Source organism: Hermetia illucens, chromosome 1 (genome assembly GCF_905115235.1).
Source record: "Hermetia illucens chromosome 1, iHerIll2.2.curated.20191125, whole genome shotgun sequence".
Taxonomy (NCBI): Eukaryota; Metazoa; Arthropoda; class Insecta; order Diptera; family Stratiomyidae; genus Hermetia; species Hermetia illucens.
This window is the reverse complement of record NC_051849.1, coordinates 109,309,171-109,332,305: the sequence shown is the minus strand read 5'-3', so window position 1 is coordinate 109,332,305 and position 23,135 is coordinate 109,309,171. Positions and strand designations below refer to the sequence as shown.

The window sequence follows — 23,135 nt, the reverse complement described above, 5'->3', positions numbered from 1 at the left end:
TTGTAACCTTGGGTTCTTCTTTGTTTGCAAATCACCCGAACGCAAATTCGAGTTATCAGGTAAGCGAAGGTATCATCATTTAAGTATAGCCACTGATTGTTATGATGAAAGAGTTCATAGTTTAGGAGCTCTACATAATGCATTAACAACAGCGCCAGGGCAGAACACACATGACTACGTCGACCTGATTGTATCCACAAAACCAGGAGAAAGACTTACCATTTCTGAAACGACAGCGTAATTGGCAAGATTACATTTAGGATTGTTAGCCATCTCCCGTTATCCTTAGAAAATGAACGGAAAATAAGTAATGTAGAATTTGGCTTTGCAAACCAACCCGTTCTTTGGTGAGAATAATATCTCTAGTTGACGCGTGATGACACGTGATTTCGATATCCGCTAATGCCACAGTTATGACCCACATGCAGCGCCGGCAAAAATAATAAGACACCCCATATTTTTAAAGAAATCGTAAAGTAATAAAACGATTCTTGAATATGAGATAATGGCACCATATGAACTTCTTCTAATTGCCTGGAATTTTTCAAAGACAAAAAAAACTATTCTGTTTATTGTGTGAACATTTATCCCTTGAACAAGATGGAATATGTTTGCAAGATACGATCTGTAACTTTATCCGGGATCCTGAAAATTATGGCAAAACAGTGAGGTCTCGATTCGACGGAAAGTTATTCCAATAGCTTCTAATAGACTCTCCGCGTTAGTAAGTAACTATGTTTTTTACGCCGAAATAGTAGTTTCACTTGCCAAAATATCATATTCATTAAAGAAATAATTCGGAACACCCATTTGTTAATTATCATATAAGGGTTTAAAAATTGAATTCTCATAAGGCGGGAAAGAAAATGCTTTGTCGTCATCGAGTGAACAGTTTGAATCTTATCTAGGAAATAAGTAGATGCATCCAAGATCAATCTTTCGGATGCATCCGTTCCTGCTGGGATAAGATGAAGGAACACAAACAAGAAAACCATCTAGACGACATCAACACGCCGACACACCAAAACCATTTACCCGAAACGTGCTCAATGAGATTCCGTGCCCCTTTGCCTTAAGCTGCTCCTCCTGTGTATAGGCTTCTTACTCGTAATGCATATACGTTAAATAAACCCAATAGTCAATTTGATATTGTATTGACTTGTTATAGCTTATGGAATAATTTTAGGCAAAAGGGGCAAATTTTACCTACTGTAACTTTATTACTATTAAAAGCTGTATTTTACGGATCTGGGATAAACTTAAGGGAGGCTTGCAGTAAATTTTTAAAATATAATAATTTACTATTATTAACTTTATTTGAGCAGGATATTATGCCTGATCATCATAATTTACTTCCGATTTTTTTATAGGGTAGTTCTTGAGAGCGCTGTTTTTGGGCCCCCGGACTCCTCCCTTTGCAACAAATGCCAAAACTAATATCTATTTCGGAAACCTCACCCCATTGAAACCTTTGATTTTATACCCCACATGGCTATATCCGGTAAAAAAAAATTTGCACCACTCTGTTAAATATCTGGAAACCCCCTCCCTAATCTTCAGCTTGCAACAATTTAATACGCCTGCATGCGTGGGGTTCACAAATTTAACCTTTCTACCGAATTTCGTATCAATAGGTGTAACCGTTTCTCAGAAAAGTGCTTGTGACAGACGGACAGAACAGGAAACCGATTTTAACAAGGTTTTGTTTAAAAAAAAGTCAACGTAAGGCCATAGAAACATTAGTAAATTTGTATATGCATAGTTATTTTCGATTACTCTCGAATTGTTGTGGTTAACCCATTATTAGGATATAAAGTGTTGTTTCAATGCTTCTAGAACGACTTTTTGACATCGAAAGCCGGCATAATAATGAAAAAAAGTCAGAAGGCGAATTGTATATATTATTTAAACAAGTCGGGAAACCGGAAGCTGGGCGCTTCAGGTGTGAAAGGTTTTGTTGGTTTCTTTTGTGAGTATATTCGAGTGTAGAACTATCCCATTTGTACTTAGCCCGTTAAGAATATGCATTTAGCATATCAGATTTAGTACTTCGGGTTATAAATTTACACGGTAAGGCAAATTTGAACTACTATAACTTTGTTACTAATAGTATGATTTTGATCAAACTTGGAGATAATATGCTTCATATTATATTTTATACTACTACCAACTTTTATAACTCTGACATAAACTTAAGGGGGGTTTTACTCAATTTTCCCAAAAAATACGGTAATATACTATTATTAACTTAATCTGAATAGATATCAATATGGAGAGTATTTTGAGGCCTGAGTACCGTATAGAGGCAGCTTCATGATTTTTTTCCGATTTTTCGGTTGTGTAGTTTCTGAGAATGGCTCCGTTAAAGAAATCATCACTTTGGACCCCTCCCACTCCCCGCCTTTTTAACAAATCTCAAAACTAAGACCGGCTTCCAAAAGTACTAATCGAGACCTTGATTGATTGATTGATACCCCACATGACTATATTTGGTGAAAAAAAATTTTACACCCCCCTTTTATATGTATGGGGACCCCCTCTAAATCTCAACGTAGGAGGATATTACTCACTGCATGCCTGGAGGTCCACAGTTCCCACCTTCTCACCAAATTTCGTGTCAATCGGTATAACTGTTTCTGAGAAAAATGCCTGTGACAGACGGACAGACAGACAGACATTGAACCGATTTTAATAAGGTTTTGTTTTACAAACAAAACCTTAAAAAGGACACGATCATTGGAAATGACTCTACAAAGAGAGCCAATCGTTCACCCACCTATAGCAAAGCCGGATATTACGGCTCGAAGGTCATACCCTGTATTTGTTGCGACTAGCTCGCCATGGTGTATTTTGATCTGAAATAATCACAGACGAGCGTTTTAGGTTTCAAACAAATTTGAAGAATGAAGGAGTATAAATGTTGATCAACAACACCATTTTGTTCATAGGCCTGATCTGGATGAAGAGACTCGCCAATCAACCGAAAGACTGTATTACTACTAAAAGGATCAAGAAACCATTAGCGCCGAAACATCACTGATTTAACTGATTGAAAACAGCTTTCTCATACTAAACTCTACTACACCAACACAATAGATTGAATCGCGTATCTTTACAACCGGGAAGCTCATCGTTATTAATGCAATTCTCGTAGAATCGCTGTAGCGTCCGTAATCATATAATCATTCCAGTTGAAAAACATCACGATTAAAAATTTAATATATAATAATTACTTTATTTATTGAAGTATGAAACTACCGCTCCACTCCACCCTTTAAAGTTATATAATTCCTCTGTTGTTTTAAATTGATTAATGCACATTTCGCGTAACTTTTCATTACATTCGGTACTACTATACCTCTCAGACCAAGAGAGGGTTGTAATTTCTAAAATATTGAGGGGGCCACTCGAAGCCAAACTTCTGTATTCTGATGCAATTTTAAAAGGAAATCCCCTCGATTCGGGCATGACTAGCTCTGTTCATAAATATGTATTGAAGCCAATGACACCTGTTGCATGTTCACTGATGGAATTTTCGTGTAGTTCAATCAGACTGAATACAGACAATAACGTATCTTCAAGTTGGACACCTTACTAATAAAAAATGAATTAAATGATTTCGCTAAAACGCTACGCTAATATAACAAAACTTTACAATAAGAGGTTCACATATGTCCTGCCAAATGACACTTAACCGTAACTATCGAGCAACGCTTCGAATAATCAGACTTCAAGGAAAGAAATAAGATGCTAATGCAATTCTGCCAAGAGATTTTCTTTCTCTTCAAATATAAGGAAAGAGAATTAAGCAGAAGGAATATGTTTACATATGAACGAAGTGTGAGTAGCATGATGGGCACCATTAAATATGGGTTTGTCGACTGAAGTCTTGGTTCTGCTTCTACACTACACACACTACAATGACCCAAAAGAAAGATGATTCCAAGCAAAAAAAAATCTTGTGAAAAAGGAAAAGCTATTGCTGGCCACGGTGTTAATAAAAGCAAAAAAGAAGAAAATGAAGAAATCGACTATACTTTGACAAATACTATCCCTCAAATCACAACTGTCAAAATGTCATTTCTCTTTACCCAATGAGGCTGTTAACACAGAAAATATCAACAAAATCCCCGATATAGTTTCAGCAGGTTCAAAACTAAATGTGTGTTTTAATTGACATAGGTCCCGCATTTGCTATAAATCGACCAAAAATGCATCCGTCTCAGCAAAATTTGAATATACTTAGGTGTAGTTAATACGAATCGTACGGAGGGTCGCGGTTCAAATCTCACTGGTGGCATTGGGATTTGTACCGTGATTTGAGGTCGGACACCAGTCGACTCAGCTGTGAATGAGTACCTGAGTCAAATCAGGGTAATATCTCGGGCGAGTGCAATGCTGACCACATCGTATTCTACAGTGTTACTGTAGTGTACCGTTACGGTCTTGAATGAAGTGCTCTAATACACTTCAAGGCCCTGATCCAATATGGATTGTTGTGCCAACGATTATTACTATTATTTATCACATTGGCAGAGATTTGGATTCAATATTATAACCCACACTAGCAATTGGAGAGAAAAGGAAATAAGATCTGTTAACAATTATTTCCGCCTGAAAAAATCGACTTCGAAAATACACGCTGACTTGGTGGAAAAATTAGAAGACTTCGCTTCTCCTTATACCACAATTACATGCAAATCCAAACAAATCGAAAACCTGGTCGTAATTGACCGATGAGTGACCATCAGACATTTAAAACTAGTAAGGTTAGGCATGAAGAAAATCGACAATTTTAAACTGATATTCATCATGACTGGTTACTTAAAAAAGAAAGCAACTATCAGGAGTGGATGAGAAGATCAAGATCAAGGAGAAAAAGTGAAGCAACTGTGAAGTGGACTGGAGCCTCGAAATTTATCCTATTATGATATAAAATTAATAGTAGTGCATATTATATTATAGAAATTAACCGAAAACTCCTCCTTCAGTTCACCCTAAGACTGGAATTTCGCGCAAATCCTATTGAAGGTCACTACGATAAGTAAGTCAGAATGACGCCTTTTGTGAGAACTTATCGCACGTCTTATTACAGGGGTGCGTTCAAAATTTCTTACATAAGAAATTCATAAAACCTTTCATCAAGCTCCCGCTTTCCGACGGGTTTCTTTTCTAATATGAATTCACTTAACTCATAATTAAGACTTTGATTTTGTTATTAAAGAAATATTAATAATAATAATAATCGTTAGCGCGACAATCCATATTGTATCAGGGCCTTGAAATGTGTTAGGGCACTTTGCTCAAGACCGTAACGGTACACTACAGTACACTGTGGGAGGCAATGTGATCAGTATTGCGCGCGCCCTAGATTATTGTCCTAATTTGACTCACAGCTAAGTTGACGGGTATCCGACATCCAGTCAAGGTAGCAAATCCCACTGCCACCAGTGAGATTTGAACCGCGACCTTCCGCTACAACAGACCAGCCCTCTAACCACTTGATCCATCCGGATGCATGGATCACCATAATTTTTTTTCAAATTTTTTGATCGAGTGGTTTCTGAGAATGGGCCCTTAATGTAATTGACCTTTCATTTTATACCACACATGGGATATCATCATAGATACAGGGTCTTCTGATACAAATTTAAAGTAGTGTCGGGAGGTTTCTTGTAGTAATCTTACACTATTTGTTAGTTGTTGCAAATCCTATCAGGAGAGATACTTCGGGCCAAAAACTAATTTAATGTCAGACCACTTATCATTATATCAAACCATCCAATTACGCATAAAACACACTTTACTCGTTTAGAGAATTAAAAGATAAAGCTACTTTTAATCCAATAGCTTCCAATGAAGCCAAAGATAACGCGGTTTTATGTTGAAATCTTTATCCAAAGATTACATTTATTTCCTTACAGAAAGTAAACCCCAACCAAATCTCCACAGGCCCGCTTAAATCCCAGAAACATACTTGTGATTGATGCAGGTCTAAATTTAATTACCCTATGCTAAAACCCAATAAAACTGTTTTCAGAAGACATTTTTCACAGAATATAGACTCAGAACCTTCTCAATCAAGTCACGCAATATTGTGTGATTTGTTTGAATTATCGTGAACAGTTCGACTTGACATAAAGCTTTCTAAACGACATTCGAGATTATGATAGTATAATAATAAAGGATGCAGTGAAAGTAAATTTAGATAGTTTAATTGTATACTAGTAGTTGTTATTACACAGGCAAAAAACGAGAATTTTACGCCTGGAAAAGAATTCGTTTTAATGTGTATGGCAAACAAGAAATACACCAACCCTTAAAACTCACACAACAATTGAAATTCATTTACGAAAATGTTTCCTATGTCGAATTGAAATCCCTTAAAATATTATAATAGAAATATAATCCTGTTGTGGTGTTCCTTTATATATAGAAAAAGTTTTACGTCACGTATAATTTTCTTCTCTTCTTACTAGAATGCTCACATGTCGGCAGTCTCATTATTATTGTTATGATTATTTATTTTGCAATTGACACCATCGCATTGGTGGAAAACGCATCTCTACACTACATCCACGCATAAACTTCATTGCACTTAATATTGTGGAGTGATTGGCCAGAGATTGTAGCAGATATAAAGTCGTAATTTTCTTTTCAAACTTTATAAATTCACTCAAGAAAACGGTATAGATATGAACACGAATTTATTCACAACATAATTCATCGAATACATGACAGGGATATATTTGTCCTTTCAGACGTGCGAAAACCGAAAAGTCCCATATAAATGCGCCAATAGAAATTAAATGAATCTTTAGTGATAGAAGATAGATTAACGTATGTATATTAAATCCGAAAGTTTCAAAAAACTAAGAGTTTGAAGAACCAAAAACACAACATATGCACGACAAGTGGATAACGAAAAATTATAGTATTCACTACTCGGTGCTGTGTGATCAACTACTAACCTGAAGACGTGAGACTATCATCATACAGGCTGGTTGCTTGCTGGCTGAATCCACTACATGTCCATCAAAAAGCGTCGGCATATACGCACTCATAAGCGACCACAATGAAAATTGAAGGAGAAAAATTTCCCGACATGAGTCCTGAGGTTGCTTCCCCAGTGTTCCCTGATTTCTCTATACAACACCCAAAACAATATGTAATGTAAGGAAGTTAAAAGGCTTCCAAGGCTTTCAAATATTCCGAAACACGTTAGCTTCATATTCTGCCTGATTATTAAAAGCTAACTACTAAAAAAAGAAAATTACAAATAGATCATTTTCCTCCATCAACGCCAACTGTAAGTTCTCATGAAAGACAAAAATATGAAAATTGTGACTGCATCTATCCATATCCATAGAACCCTATCGCACGGAAAACAGACAGCCACCCGCCAGTAGGATTTTCTCTCGAACAATCACAACGCGAATGGTATGTATATTCGATTGCGGAAATAGACGTATAAACACAAAAATACCCCACAAATTCCTCTCTTCCACTCACTAGAAATTTTTGGGAAAATTGCAGAAAGTTTGTCATGCGCACACTCATTCGTTTCAACTCCTTCAGAGCCCATTCCTTATCAGCGAAGAGCGAAAGGGAGAAATTGGATGGGAAAAGCTTTCGCCTGTAGTACTCCTGGTGTACATGGTAGTTAGAAGCAGCTTAGATGTAAAGTCGCGAGCTTTCGCCGGATTCATCCAAACAACTCAAAAGAAAATTAGGCAAAAACTGGTCCATGGGCAATGTGAAAAGATGTAAAAAAGGAAAGATATCGAATATTTCTCCAGTGGATGAGAAACAACGAAATTTTCCGAACATAGTTCCGTTTGAAAACTAGGTGCTCCCATTTAAGGGGTTATTCTAGTGTTAAAAAATTTGTTTTTTTTTATTTTTATATATTTTGGTAAATACTACATTCAAAAATAACTGTATAAAATATTATGTCGATATCTACTTAATAGAAATCAGTAATAAAAGCTTCTCACGACATTTTTTGTGCGCGATTAGCACAGAAAATAATCTAAGGAAATGGTTTGATCTTTTTTATACAAAGTTATGACATAATTATCGACTGCACGCACTCAAAATTAGACAAAAATATCAAACTTTAAATATTTGGAAGGACTTATTCCAATAAAAGATACGACAAAAATCGGGTACACTAAATTCCAAATTTGACCGAATTGCCGAAATTCACAATTTGCGGCCTAATTTCGATAGGTGCAATAGGGGGTACTACCCCACGTGATTCGCTTTCTTTATGTTCTCCTGTTGCAATATTTGGATATTGTGGACTCCGTTTTAAGGTTTTGTGTAAACACAAAACCTTATTAAAATCGGTCTACTGTCTGTCCGCCACTCGCATTTGACACCAAATTTGGTAGAAAGGTGGGAACTGTGAACGCTCACGCATATAGTGAGTTACATCCTTTTACATCGAATTTAAGGGGGGGACCCCAAACATGCAAAAGGGAGGTGTAAATTTATCACGTGTCATTTAACTTAGCGATGAAATACCACCATGAGGGCATGTCAGCTGAAATCACATTTTCAATTTCACTTAACTCCATTCCGATAGAAACGCGCTTCGGCGATTTAATTTTAGTGACAGGAAGTGCACAAACTATTAAGAGAAAATTTCGTCAAAATTCACTTTACCATTACTTTTCGTTGTAAAGATGAGTATCTAATGAGTGGATTGTTTTAGAAGGTAAAATTTCCAGCCCATTCAATACCTTTCTCCCGAAAAAATACTTCACTCTGAAGCAAATTTAAACGAATAATTAGCAACTGGGGGCAAGATAGACATATTATTCAATCTGTTCAAGAATATCGGTGAACCATTCACCACTACTTATGTAGATTTGTATGGCTTAGTGGCTAGGACAGCGACCTACCGCAACAGAAGGTCACAATTCAAATCTTAATCATAGAAGTAGAATTTCGGAAATCAAACGACTCACTTGTGAATGGATTCGTATGTAGATTCGTATGGCTTAACGACGCTTACAAATCCACAAGAAGTCTTATGGAAAATTGTGTTACTTTTAATCATCCTCAAATTCAGTGAACTAATGTGGTTTCTAAGAATAAATTTGATGAGACGAATGACAAATAAACGAACAGACATTAAATTGATTTTAATAGAGGTTTGTTGACAATCGAAAGCAAGCTGAGTACAACTACAGGTAATAATAGCCGAAGTTAAGGCCCAATCGTTCTGTATTTAACGTGGATACTGCAATATTTAACCAACATGTCCTAGGCAATTATCAACTTACAGCGATAACCTTTATATAATATGTATTATCAATACTTACATTATCGACATCAATGGAAACTTACCTGAAAAAAAGGAAAATATTTGTTAAAAAAAAACTTATTAACATATTGGGTAGGATTAAATGGTTTTTTAAAAAAAATAGTTCCAACTATTTACGTGAACCCTTCTATTCAATGTTTCATTCTAATGACGTCAACATTCAAAACAAATGAGAAACGATAGCCAAAGAGCTTGTGCACCAAGTATTTCACAGGAAATGTACGGAGAGCCAGTATTATGGTGTGTACTAATGAAACAATGTTTCATAACTACCCAGAAATTCGCTGATATTTCATGAATAACGTGGGGAAAACATCTTTGTTTCTTGCTAGTTGATCATATAAGATTTCACCGCAAGAAGCAAAGCCTCTACTAGAGTTCAAGATTCCAATCCTTCCATCATCTGAAGTATTTAAAAGCATGAGTACAAAGGATCAGATCCTCATTAAGTTTGGCAAATATGGCAAATTTTCTTCTTTGGGTTAAAGGTGTACTATTGAACGTTGGTGTGGATGTGGTGAATACAAATAATAAAATAAATTCAGGAAATGAAACGTCACTGACGGCAAACGACCCAAGCCCAGACATACTGTAATGCGTCGTATCTTTATAATAGACAATAAACACAATTTTTGTAATCGAAATGGCGCTGATCTGTGTATTTCCATGCACAGCCGCTACTACGAAAACCAATTTGACGAGCAGTACTTTCTGACATAACTAAACTAATCATCTTCAATGATTTTATCGCCCAATGCGACCTCCACTAGTCATAGAATCACAGATTTATTAGCTCAATTGACTACCGCCATCAGCAACGCCACGAATAGCAAAATAGATCAGACTATATATTTTGTCATTTTCTAAATATTTTCACGAACAGATTTATATGCAGTGGTCAAGCGCAAGGCAATAAAACAAAACTAGCACTAACATGGGACAATGAAAGAGTTCAAACTATTAGGAAGCTACGTCTTTGACCGGCAGAGTATAACATTTCCGGTTCAAAAACGACAAAACAACTGCAACACCGGGATATCATCAGTATATGTGAACTGCGTAGATACTCGTTCAACAACATCAAATAGTCAGGAAACCGGAAGCCCGGATCTTCAGGTGTGAAAGATTCTGTTTTTTTTTCGGCAATTATATTTGAGTGTAGAACTATCCCATTTGTACTTAGCCCGTAATGTATATGCATTCAGCTCTACTCACTTTAGTGTGATATTAATATTTCGAGTTGCAGTAATTTTACACGGTAAAGACAACTTTGAGCTACTGTAACTTTGTTAGTAATACGATTTTTATCATTGGGGATAACATGCTTCATACTATAATCTATATTAATGCGCATTTTTTAAACTCTAGGGTAAACTTAAGGGGGTTTTAGTCAATTTCCCCAAAAATATATTAATATACTATTATTAACTTAATTTGGGTAGATATTGATATGGAGAGTATTTTGAAACCTGAGCACCTTATAGAAGCAGCTTCATGATTTTTACATTAACATCCGGTAAAAAATAAATTTACACCCGCCTTTTGCATGTATGGGGGCCTTTCTTAATCTCAATGTAAAAAATGATGCTGCAAGTCTGGGCGTTCACAATTCCCGCCTTCTCGCCAAATTTCGTGTCAATCGTAAAACGTGAACGTCAACGCAAACCCAAAACCAATTAGTTGTCCAACAACAGTATTTAACCGCAACCCATGTTAAGATTTCACCGACCGAAGGGTAAATTTTTTAAAAATGTATGAAAATGTGAGAGCTCACAAAGCAACGCAGCTAACGTAATTGAGCAATAGATACTAAATAACAAATTATTCTTCATATAATAACAAATTGTTCATCGCCATGGAAACCGATTAATATGAAGGTCGGTGCGTAAGCAACAATAATAAAAGGCCGATTAATAGGCTAGCGGTCAGTATGCGAGGCGGCAAAGTCTGTTAATAGGCTTCCGGTCGGTAAACTGTTAATTCTTCGCTTTCTATGTCTAAAGCCCCTTGTCACAGGTGTATAAATAAGGAAGTGTAAAGTTCATAGTAACCTGAAAAGTCTTCAGAATACGACGCAAACAAGAGGAACAGCCACTAGTTTTTAAGAATAACTTGTTATCATCCCTGACAACATCCACATTGTCCTTCACTACGCCAATAAATGCCTGCACCTGCCAATTCATTCAACTGTTCTCAAACTAATCATTATTATTTTGTACCATTCAAGTGATCATGGCATACTGCGAATCTTCCATATCAAATTTACTAACTGGAACTAACAACATAAACATAATTTCCGCACCGCACATAGAAGGGTCAGTGTCGCATACTTTTTTAATTAGATAATTTTATGTTGTAGAATAAAACTTCCATTCAATGTTCTTCTGACCGTGTTAGTACTATATCTTACTCTGCCTGGTGGATATGATACTCTCATAGATCCAAGATGGAGATGTTCGAAATAATGCACAAACTCTTCCAATCGACAAACCGATTACATAAACGTGCAACCTCAATAAAATCTTCCTTAAAGTCACATGTTGTTCATTTAATGGAGTATCCGATGAAAAATTAATTGGCACTATTCAAACACAAACTGAATAGGGGCGAATTTTAAAATTTCATGCAAGCGTAAAACAGCGAATCAAACATTAGAAAATTTCATACGGTGTACGACAAGAGGTCAATGAAAAATGGATTTTCCTTGTTTTTATAGATCCCCCCTCCATTACTTAAAACGTGACTGGAAAAATAATAGCTTCAATGTTATCATATTCAAAAATGCTTAGGATATTTTTTGCTTGCTATGTATATATGGGTTAATGCATTCTAAATATTTTATTTGTAATAAGCAATCTCTACATACATACATACATAGAATATACACTTCGAAGAAGTAGATTACGCATCACTTGACTGTGATCCTGGCATTCTGTACAGTATCGGGATACTGTCAATTAAAGCAGATAAACGAATTCGACACACCAAAACTTTGTTAATAATTGTATGAGTCAATTCAAACTTGGAAATTTTGCTGCGTTTTGCGAATTTTCGGCTTTAAAGGGAGCTTCCCAGTAAAATTAAGAAATATCGTTATATACTATTACTAACATTATTTGAACAAATTTTACATAGGGACATCTTGATATTTTCCAAATTTTTTGCTTGGGGAGACGACCTAACTAGTTCTGGGCCCACAAAGAAGGCACTAAAATTAGACCTTCCCGGAAGTAGTAACCAGAAGTATGGAACTGCAAAGACAATGTCGAATTTATTTTGTTCAAGAAAAGAAGGAATAAGCTTTGATACTAATAACCGGATTTCCACGAAATTTGCCAGTGTTATGCACGATATTGTCCGCTACGCCACTACAAACTTGGTACTCCTATAATAAATTTAAGGACGGTTTCCGATAAATTTCATGCTATTATTAGGTTTATTTGAACGGATATCGGAATGGAACATATTTTGATGTCTAGGTTTCATGTAAGTGCATTGTGAAAACCATTTAAATGAATAAATATATTCTCTTTTCTATACTTCATACACATACCTCCTGGCTATGGGTTGAAAAACTATAGAACTCGGGAACAGGAGTAGCCAAGATTCACTTTCAATTTGGACAGATGTAAAGTAAATTTCCAATGACAATCAGAACTCTTATGAAACAAAAATCGATATGGTCCCAGAATTGATATCATGGTATGAATGCTCGCGAACACTATAATACAACAACCCCCTGTGCTCGTTTAAGAAGTGTAATCTGATAAATTCTCTACGGAAGTAGCACAGAAGCTGTCACTCGTCAAATAATCAACAAAATAATATCATCATCAATCTTGATCATATTGTAAAAACACCATTCAGAGCATGATAGCAGCCAATCAATTTGCAATGAAAAGGAAATAAAATAGAGAATAAGAAGTGGATGACTTAAAAAGCAATCCACCATATCTACCATCTGCAAATCTAAATTTTCAATTTTTTCAAAGTACCGAAACAATTCCTCTCGAAATGCGATCACTTTTCCCAAAAAATAGTCAGTTTTATGAGCTACACAAGTATAAAATTTCTTTGATGTACCCGACAATTGTTTTTAAAACAATACACAAATTCCAAAAGATAATAATTTAAACAGCTATAAATCTTGACAGTAAATGCTCGTACACGTTAAGGGGTGACCCCAATCTAGAAATTGAAAAGTATATGTTCCTCTAAATCCTGAAGGAAATTATTTTGACTGAATATATCCAATTATAGATTTTAGAATATTTTAAAAAACGACATATGCAAGAGTTTAAAAGCCTCTATTCCATGGTTGTTTAAAATTTTAAAATATTTTTCCTGTTTACAGAAGTAAGCAATCTGTAGTGTCCGCTTTTCCCATTTAGATGCCATTAACCAGATCTCAGCTCTTGCCTTAACGGTTATAATCATAGAAGAACAATTTCACGATATTTTTAGGACTTTGTAATATATTCGTATATAATAACATTCTTTTGAACCACCCACATTCTGATTTTGCTCAGTATCGTTGAGCTAATGATGAAGGCTTTAGCCCGCAGTAAAATCTTAGGTATTAAGGTTTATGCTTCAATTCCTTCTAATCGCCGACTCATCTGTTAATAAATTTGAATCTTTTTTGCTTAACTAGTGCTACTTTTTCAATACTCTTCTGTTCCACGGACTAACAAGTAGTACTTCCAAGCAAATTGGCCACAATAGGCCCATTGTACTATGCGGTAATATATTATATTCAAACAGTTTTCTGCCTGGCCGTTCGTAGGGTTTTGCAAATCTAAGAACATCTTATAGAAGCAGGGATCATGCAGATTTTTCATTAAGATATCTTTGTCGTAAGACTTACAATGCCACACAGCTGCATATGAAATACATACCCATACCCCATTTTCCAAAATGTATATTGCAATTTAAAGACAATCAAAAAATGCTGCTCTAGCGGCCTTTGGTTCCTTCACGAAGAAGTCTTCCTGCCGAATCAAGCTCAAATTGCCATATTCGGCTCTATGAACCCTTGCGACGCCTTCAGAATCCTCTTGACGATAGGTGGCATGACGAAAAAGTAAGCCAATCCGGAGTTTAAACATTTACTGGGCAGCTCTTCCATTACTGTCCGTGTGTCATACGCTATTTCTCGGAAATACGTTATACGAAATATGTTACATCCATTCAGACGAAATTTAGTGAACATAGTCACATTGTGATATCTCACGCATAAACTGAACGAAAGGATTTTGTGCGTAGTTTATAGGAAGGTCCCTATACGATCGATGTAAAATATTCGAATATAACCATATGATATAAGATGAAAAGTAGAAAGTATATCTGACACCTGTTGAAAAGCGAATTTGAAGAGAGGCATAACTCGTTCTCAGAAAATACTCGAAAAATCTGAGAAAAATTCTGCTTTTGCTTCTTTATAAAATCTAGGGCTCAAAATACATCTCCCGATCTTTTTCGGGCTTGATAAAGAAAAAGAGAATACGCTGATAAAAAGGTCAGTTGATTGCCAAAATACAGTGTGACTTTTTAACAACATGATGTTAGCTACTAAAGCAAATGCTGTCCTCAATCTATTTTTTTTAACTTCAGGCTAACAAACAACCTGCTACCTACGGCTATTAACAAATATATTTTCCTATTCAGTAGCAGGTGACTAAATGAAATGCGTAAAAATTAACAAGCGATTTCCACTTCCAATTGACCTGCCTGATTTACGAAAGCTAAAAAAGTTCAACAAACCGACTGAAGAACCCAAGGAATATTTCATTGAAAAACCATGATATTTACTAAGAATATGAGAACCACAAAACTCCAACTAGAATCAATAAACTGATTTTTCACATCTGCGGTAAGTAATGTACAGGTTTTTCTCTGAGCATAACCTTATTAAGATTCAATGGAAAATAGTTACCAAGAGATAATGATGATGATAAAAGTTGAAGTATACACCAGTTCAAAATCGCTGTTGACTTTGTTAATAATATTTGGTTGGGGAAAAAGTAATGTCGTATTGGTGATCGAATTTTAATGCTTTATTTAACATACTTAGAATTATCCGATGCCGTGTTGCCATTTAGAAGGCAACTCCATTATCCCCTCTTACAGAACCCCCCTCCTTATTTGCAAAAAACTCAGACAGCCAGTTTTCGCAAGCCTCTTGTGAGGTAAACTAAGTAGCACCAAGAGCGTTTTGCATGGACCGGAAGAGATGATAATTACTTGTTGTCAGGTCCGGACTATACGGTGGGTGCGATAGGACATCCCATCCGAGCTCCCGTAGCTTCTGGCGGGTCATCAAAGATGTGTGAGGCCGAGCGTTGTCCTGGTGGAACAGAACACCATTGTTATTAACCAATCCTGGCCGCTTCTGGTCAATCGCCTGCTTCAAACGGTCGAGTTGCTCACAGTAGAGAACCGAATTGAGGGTCTGGCCATAGTTGAGTAGCTCATAGTGGAGGACTCCCTTCCAATCCCACCAAACACACAGCAAAACCTTCCTGGCCGTCAATCCGGGCTTGGAAATGGTTTGGGCCGGCTCGCCGCGCTTCGACCACGATCTTTTTCGCTTGGGATTTACGTATGTGATCTACTTTTCATCACCAGTCACCATCCGCTTCAAAAATGGGTCGAATTCGTTCGGTTTCAGTAGTGCATCGCAGGCGTTGATTCGGTCCAAGAGATTTTTTTGCGTTAACATGGTACTATACTATCATTAACTTTATTTGTAGAGATATCGGAACAACAGAACAGATTTCGTACAGATGCATCACTGTGAATTTTTTTAGATTTTTCGGTTGGGTAAGTTCTGAAAACGAGATCCGTTTCACTTTTTGGGGCACACATTTTGAACCCTCACTCTCCTATATTTCATCTAATATCAGAGTTTCAATTTCAGAAAGTAATAATCGAGCCCTTTCATTTGATACCAGATAACCATACCCTGTGAAAAAAAATGTACACCCCCCTTTCAAACTCAACACGAAATGGCGCCACTCGCTGCATGAAAAGAGACACACAGACCACATGTTCTCACCAAATTTTATGACAACCGGATCAACCGTTTCTAAGTAAATCGACTGTAACAGACAAACAGATATAGAACCGATGTTAATAAGGTTTTATTATTTCACACAAAACCTTAAAAGGTAATAACTTGAAAGCAAAAAATTGTATTCATTCAAAGTGGATGCGAGCATTCCAAATATTCATGGCTGCCAATGTGAAATAATCTGCTAATATAGTGTGTTGAAGCGCTGATCTAGCGTCTTTACATTTGTGATAAGTTTTTTAATGAAGCTATTCGCATTAAAATTTTTCCATTCTCGCCAAGTGGAACCCTTTGAATAATACAAAGTTTCTAATTGATAGATGGAATTATATAATTAAAATCCGAAACACTTTTAATTCTTGCCCCCGAAGAAAATGAAGTCTGATATCTACCACATCTCAAATTCCATTTTCTTCAGACTTTCCGAAAGCTGATAAATTAGAAAATAATATTAGCATTGACGGGAGTTGTCAAATATTTACCACAAATTCTTGCAGTTAGGACCCGACGCCATAAAAATTGACAAATTATTGTAGAAAACGAGTTTGAAAGCAAGCTTTTCATCTCCAAAACCTAACCCTCTTGTAATATTACAATCATTTCTACGAGGATACAATACCCCTCCAAAAGTTTTGCACATGAAATGTGGATGAACAAATCAAGAAACAATCATGCGCGCTATTCCCCTTTTATAACCAAGTGTTTCTTCTCCCACTTATCCTCAGAGAAAAGCATCTTTTATTCCCTACCTCTCCTTTCTTCCAGAAGATAAAAGTTTATTTGATTGAATGTCTGATGGTAGCAAGTCATCATTCTAAACCAAGGCTCCATGAATACTGTTTCATTCTCTTATTGGTGTCCTCTATTCGACACTTTGACTTGAAGCTTTGTATCCTCGCCCCATAGATTGCCTTCCACTTGAAAGTCCTCTCAACAACAGCTCTTGACTTCTGCCAGATATACGAGAAGCTTTTAGCAGACAACGATTATATCTAAAAATAGAACATTTTTCGGGAGATAATACAGTGCTATCTGTGAATATGCATAATATATACACTATATGTCCTGCCAGCAGTCTAGGTAGATTACGCTCCTTTTGGGTTACAAAACGAGCTGAAAGGCAGCTATCCACGGAAAAGGAAAAAAGACTTAGTGTTTAACCATTCCGAGTACCTGAAAAGTAAATTTTAGCTCGATATAAATCTTAACCGTATTACCTCAACCGTAACTTCCATGAAGCTCTCTGAAAGCATCTGCCAACTCCCACCCGAAGAGAGCGTAGTAATCATCAAGGTACAATAAAACAAGTGGAAATATATATTCATGAGTAATCCGTTTCACACATATGTCGTGTTCATTGAATCGTGAAATATAACACGCCAATAAAGGAGAAATTGGAAACAGCGATAGCAATATATCGGACTATGATGAAGAATTGGTTATCGGTTGATTTGACTCTAATATCGATTGCTGGGTGTTAACACTGGAATGCTATCCTATATGAACGACTGTAAGTCAAAGTCTTTCATTATCGGAGAATAGGGTTCCGCTTTATAACCCCATAAGCTTTCACTAGACATTAAGCTCGCGTGGAAATCAGAAAACGATAACTATTTTTTTTGTTTCTGAAATAATCTTTCAAGCCGCCAATGGTAATCATGTAAAAAAATAATAGTTAGTTACAAGGATGTTATGGGATGGAACACAATTGGCAATAATACTGTCAAATTATAGAAATTATTGCGACTCCAAACTGAAATCTAATTCATCTTGTCCTCAGAGCAAAACTTTGTATGTCCTTAAATAATATTTAGATAATGATGACTAAATAAAAAATTGAACAACGCGATGGTTGGACTTATTGAGCGTCAGCCTGTCAAACCCATTGCGCCAGTTCAAATCACGGTCGCTGCAGGAAGCTTATAACTTCCGCAACAATGAGTGCCATGATAATGCAACTGAAGCGCACGCTTATTGAAAATGTGGAAATATGTGAAAAAAGTGGTGAATAAAATAAATGACAATAAGTAGAAAAAAATTGGACGATGGCGTCCACAAAGAAGTGAACAGGAAGCAAACACACAAGATCAAATGTCACATTTTTCACTAACTGCAAAGGTTATATTAATATTACAGAAGCTTTACTTTACTTTTGTCTTACAATCAAAATGTAATCAATGAAACATATACAGAGTAGAAAATAGCTAGACCTGCTCTTTTGTTTCAAAAACAATATTTTATTTACAAAATCGAAAAAACAAAAAGTTCAAAGAATTAAACTTTAAAATGATTTTGGAAAGTCCCTTGAAACTCAGCTTATTGAGAAGCGAATGTAAAAAGTTTAAATTCTCATTTTTAAAAAATATAACTTTAATTCAAAGGTGAAATTTGTTTTATGTAATTTTTCTAGACATGAAGTAAACAAAGAAGTGCTTAATCAATGATATCCGATATGTTGGCGTGAAAATTCAGCTAACAAATGAAATGGTTACGAATTTCGTAGAAAATTAATCACATTGAGTACTAAATAATATTCGAAATTGAATAGTCGCATTAAAAACCGAATCTCTGCAGGCTGTCTATTTTAAAAAGTGCGAAGTCAACTATAAATTCGGAGAACAGATGTATGTAGTACATATGAATGGAGTCGTCTTACTTTGCAATTGCAATTTCGTCTGTATAAACATGACATGGAAAAAGTTTTTTTTCATTGAGAAAAATACACTATACATAAGCGGGATGGTTACACTTACGGTTCTCATGGCTTATCTATTTAAATATAAAATCTGTTCAGTGTTATAGTTGTCAATTCTGGGGTAAAAAGGTAGCGATTCTGGACGCTATGAAGGCCCTCACAGCATTGTAATTGCGATACAGATCATATAGTGAAAATTAGATTGCATACTTGAAAAATGTACAGACTTCCTAAAAAATATCAATAAAAATAAGCGTTTTCTAAAAATACCATCGTCATCTAACCTCATAACATGCAAATTCAATTTGCAAAGGAACCACTAAAGCCATAACTGCAAATATTACGCACATAATCGAATAAACCTAACTTAATTATCCTAAGAAGCAAAGAAAATCCCAAGACACAGTCATTTACATAAAAATTTCAACATGAATAAACAAAAACAAATTGCTCTATATTCGCCCCCTAGTCACAGCATATAATCTTCTCTCTAGAAAACTAATCAATAATGAAGGATAATAGAAACTCATGTTTCCTAGGCTGACTAAGAAAAGGACCAATTTTCTTGCTTGTCCCCTAATAATCGCATCACACTTACCAATCAATTCAAATTACCAACTTGAATAAACACGACGAAACAAAACATGTAGAATGAAAGGGTGAAAGCGGTTTATTGACGGTTCCCTCATTCTACTGCTAAATACTTCATTCACCCAAGTAATCTAATTTCATCTTCATTTATATGCATTCAAAACGAAACGGAGGCGTTCAGTTGCGCAACTACAAACTAACACCAGGGGAATATGTAAATAAATCGGGAAACCGGAAGCTGAACGCTTCAGGTATGAAAGGTTTTATTTCTTATATAAAAATATTTGAGTGGGCATTTGTCCCATTCGCATCTAGCTCGTAATGTATATGCATATACTATGTCAGGCTATTCCCTTTAATCTGAGTAGAGTTTGATAATAATAGTGTGTTTTCCACCAAAGTTGGTAGTATCATGTTTTATAGTTTAGCCTGTATTACTGCAATTTTATGATTCTAAAGGTGCCTTTACATCTGACACTTCTCTCCAGAAATAAATTGTCGAGTGTCAGATAGAAATAGCTTTGACTGCTTTACATATGGATAGAAATTTCAATATATTTCTTTTATTCCCGGTACAGTTTAGCTCATCTTACTACGGTAGAAACATGAACGCAAAACCGCGGATTGTTCAACACAAATAAAACCTTATTAAAATCGGTTTGCAGTCTTTCTATCTATCAGTCTCTCACACACACTTTCTTCAAAACGACTGCATCAATTCAAACGAAATTTGGTGAACATATAGAAACTATGAAATCCCACGCACAGTGGGTAGAATAAGATCTGAGATCTAAGACCACCATAGTATCATTCATCACGACAAAACGGGAGTTATACAAACATGCCCAACGACATCCTTGGGGACCTCTCTGAGGTTAACTATTCTCCATCTTTAGATGCACTCAAGGAGGGGGATGTTCTGAATTTACAGGAGTATTAATGAGATTGGGAGCTGCCTAAATTAAAAGAAGATTGACATTCTTTCTAGGAGGTATCCTGAATTACGGTTACCAAGGGTAATGTGGCAACGAGGTGAAAATAACAGATCCCAAGTTGAAATACTTGAAAGTAGGGAGCATTACCAGTAAAGGCACACAGTCATTCTTCTAGGACATAGTGCAACTTCCCGTGACAGTATTATCATTATTGTGCATAAGTATACATTCATAGCTAATGTTGGTTTGTTTGTTTAGAATGAGCAAAATTTTTATGTCTGAAGTAACTTTTCGATTTCTTGAATGCAAAAATGTGTGAAAAGTTCTTCACATAAGACGGAAGAACCCTTTGCATCCCAAGCGTTCAGCTGCCGGTATTTCGACTTATTTGTATTCATTTTAAATGGACTTCTGCAGGACTGAGCAAAGAGTATTCAACTCTCACTGTGAAACCAGATACTAGCAAAAGTGGCATATTATAGATACGGTTTTACAAGAACGAGTTAATATCATAAATAGTTCTTGAAAATAATGTGTAATTGAGTGTGTAAAGGCCCAAACACAGCAGCGGAGTTACTGCGTCCGTCCGCAATGAGAGAGCTGCCAAATGAAGTTTATTACAGGGACTGAAGCAATATAAAACAAGTCCGGTGCACAATGCGACATGCAGGAAAGAGAGAGTTTGTTGCGCCATTTGCAATATGGCGGCGCTTTTCGTTTTCGGCTGTTACATTTTAATGTAATTAATTGACATGAATTCTTTTTGAGAACTGTGGAAGGCACTGATTGAATTGCAAGTGCCAATTCGGAATGTCATGTGCATTATATCCGAAGCTTCCATTCATGAAAACTCAATTTAAGGTAAGTGCACTATTGCCGGCATCAATTGTATGATTTTATTAACATAAAATATAGAGGCAGGACGATTTTCCGCGCACAAATTCGTGGCATTGCAAATAATTTTCATATTTGTGCTATTAGCGAATGCATCTTTCTATACTATAATGAAATCATAGATGCCGGCAATAGTGCACGTACCTTCAGCTTCAATTGAATTTTTATGGCTGGACGCTCCGGAAATAATGCAAGTGACATTCCTAATTGGCACTTGCAATTCATTTAGTGCCTTCCACAGTTCTCAAAACGGATTCATGTAAATTAATCGCATTCAAAAGTAACAGCCGAAAACAAAAAACGCAGCCATATTATAAATGACTGTAATCTAGTCATCAGAGCGAACCTTGCCGACGTGGAGCGAACTTTGCCGACCTGAAATCTGCATTGTATATTGAAGCTGCGTGCGGTCCGCACCTTCTCTCCTCCAGCGTTCCGCATGCATCTTAATTTTGTTTGGGCCTTAACTGTTATGTACAAATGAAAATATCGCACTCAACACAATATAAGAAAACATAAAAAATATTCATTCTTGGAGCCTCCGGCTTCTGATTTCCCGGGTTGTGTTATTACTGAATAAAAAAATGACTTATGAAGGTTTGGTAGTGGATTTTGAAATGCGAAAAAGTTTTTGGCCTACAGGCAACTGATGTCTGAGTTCAGTATTGAGGATCTTGCGCTGTTTTCGTCTTTTTAATAATAAAACCTGCTGATTTCGGAATGCTTGCTTTTAAAGCATATCTAAGTGAGCATTTGTCCTCGGTTGTAATGTTTATGGATTTAGTTGGTCAAACCATTCACTTTAGTATGAGACTCACACCTATTATAACTAATTAGTAATCGGGCTATTTCCACCAAATTTGGTAGTATAAGGCTCTATAGTATGGCCTATATTACCGCAAGTTGATGATTTTAGGATATACTTAAGCGGGGTTCCCAGTCAATTTTTAGCAAATTTACTTCAAATAAATATGATAATATCTTATTAACTTTATTTAAACCGGTATCGGTATGGAGAGAATTTTGAGGCCAAGATACCATGTGCATGGACCAACATATTTCATTTCACATATTTCGGTTGGATAGTTTCTGAGAACGGCTCCTTGGAGTAACTAGCCATTTTCGGACCTCGTCAGTTTTGAATTTGCAACTAATCGATGTTTACAATTACTCATATAGAAGTGCCGATACAGATAGACGGCGGTTGAAATATCTGACATGAATTCTTCAGCGTTTACATTAGAAGCGATTCCCGTCGGATATAAATGTTGCGACATAATTGTCAGATGTAAATGCACCTTAAGGTGAAAACATATAGTAATATACTATTATTAATCTTTTTTATACAGATATCGGCATGGAGAGTATTTCGGTTCCTAGGGACTATATAGTGAATTTTTTCGTATTTCGCTTCGTGAATTTTTTCATATTTTTCAGGTTGACTAACTTGCTAAAAAAAAGTAAAAGAAGTCATCACCTTCAAGCACCCGCACTCCCCCTTTTGCAGTAAATGTCAGAATTAAAGTCTGCGTTGGAGATACTTCATTTGATTCACCGCATGACTACATTCAATCATAAACATGCATATTTAGGTACACAAAACCTTAAAAATAG

The 23,135-nt window shown here is 36.0% G+C and overlaps 1 protein-coding gene across 1 annotated transcript in view; it reads right to left on the bottom strand.

Annotated features, from left to right (window-relative positions):
- LOC119646910 (UDP-N-acetylglucosamine--peptide N-acetylglucosaminyltransferase 110 kDa subunit) overlaps nt 1–23,135 on the bottom strand; it is a 115,009-nt gene that overhangs the window by 74,470 nt on the left and 17,404 nt on the right.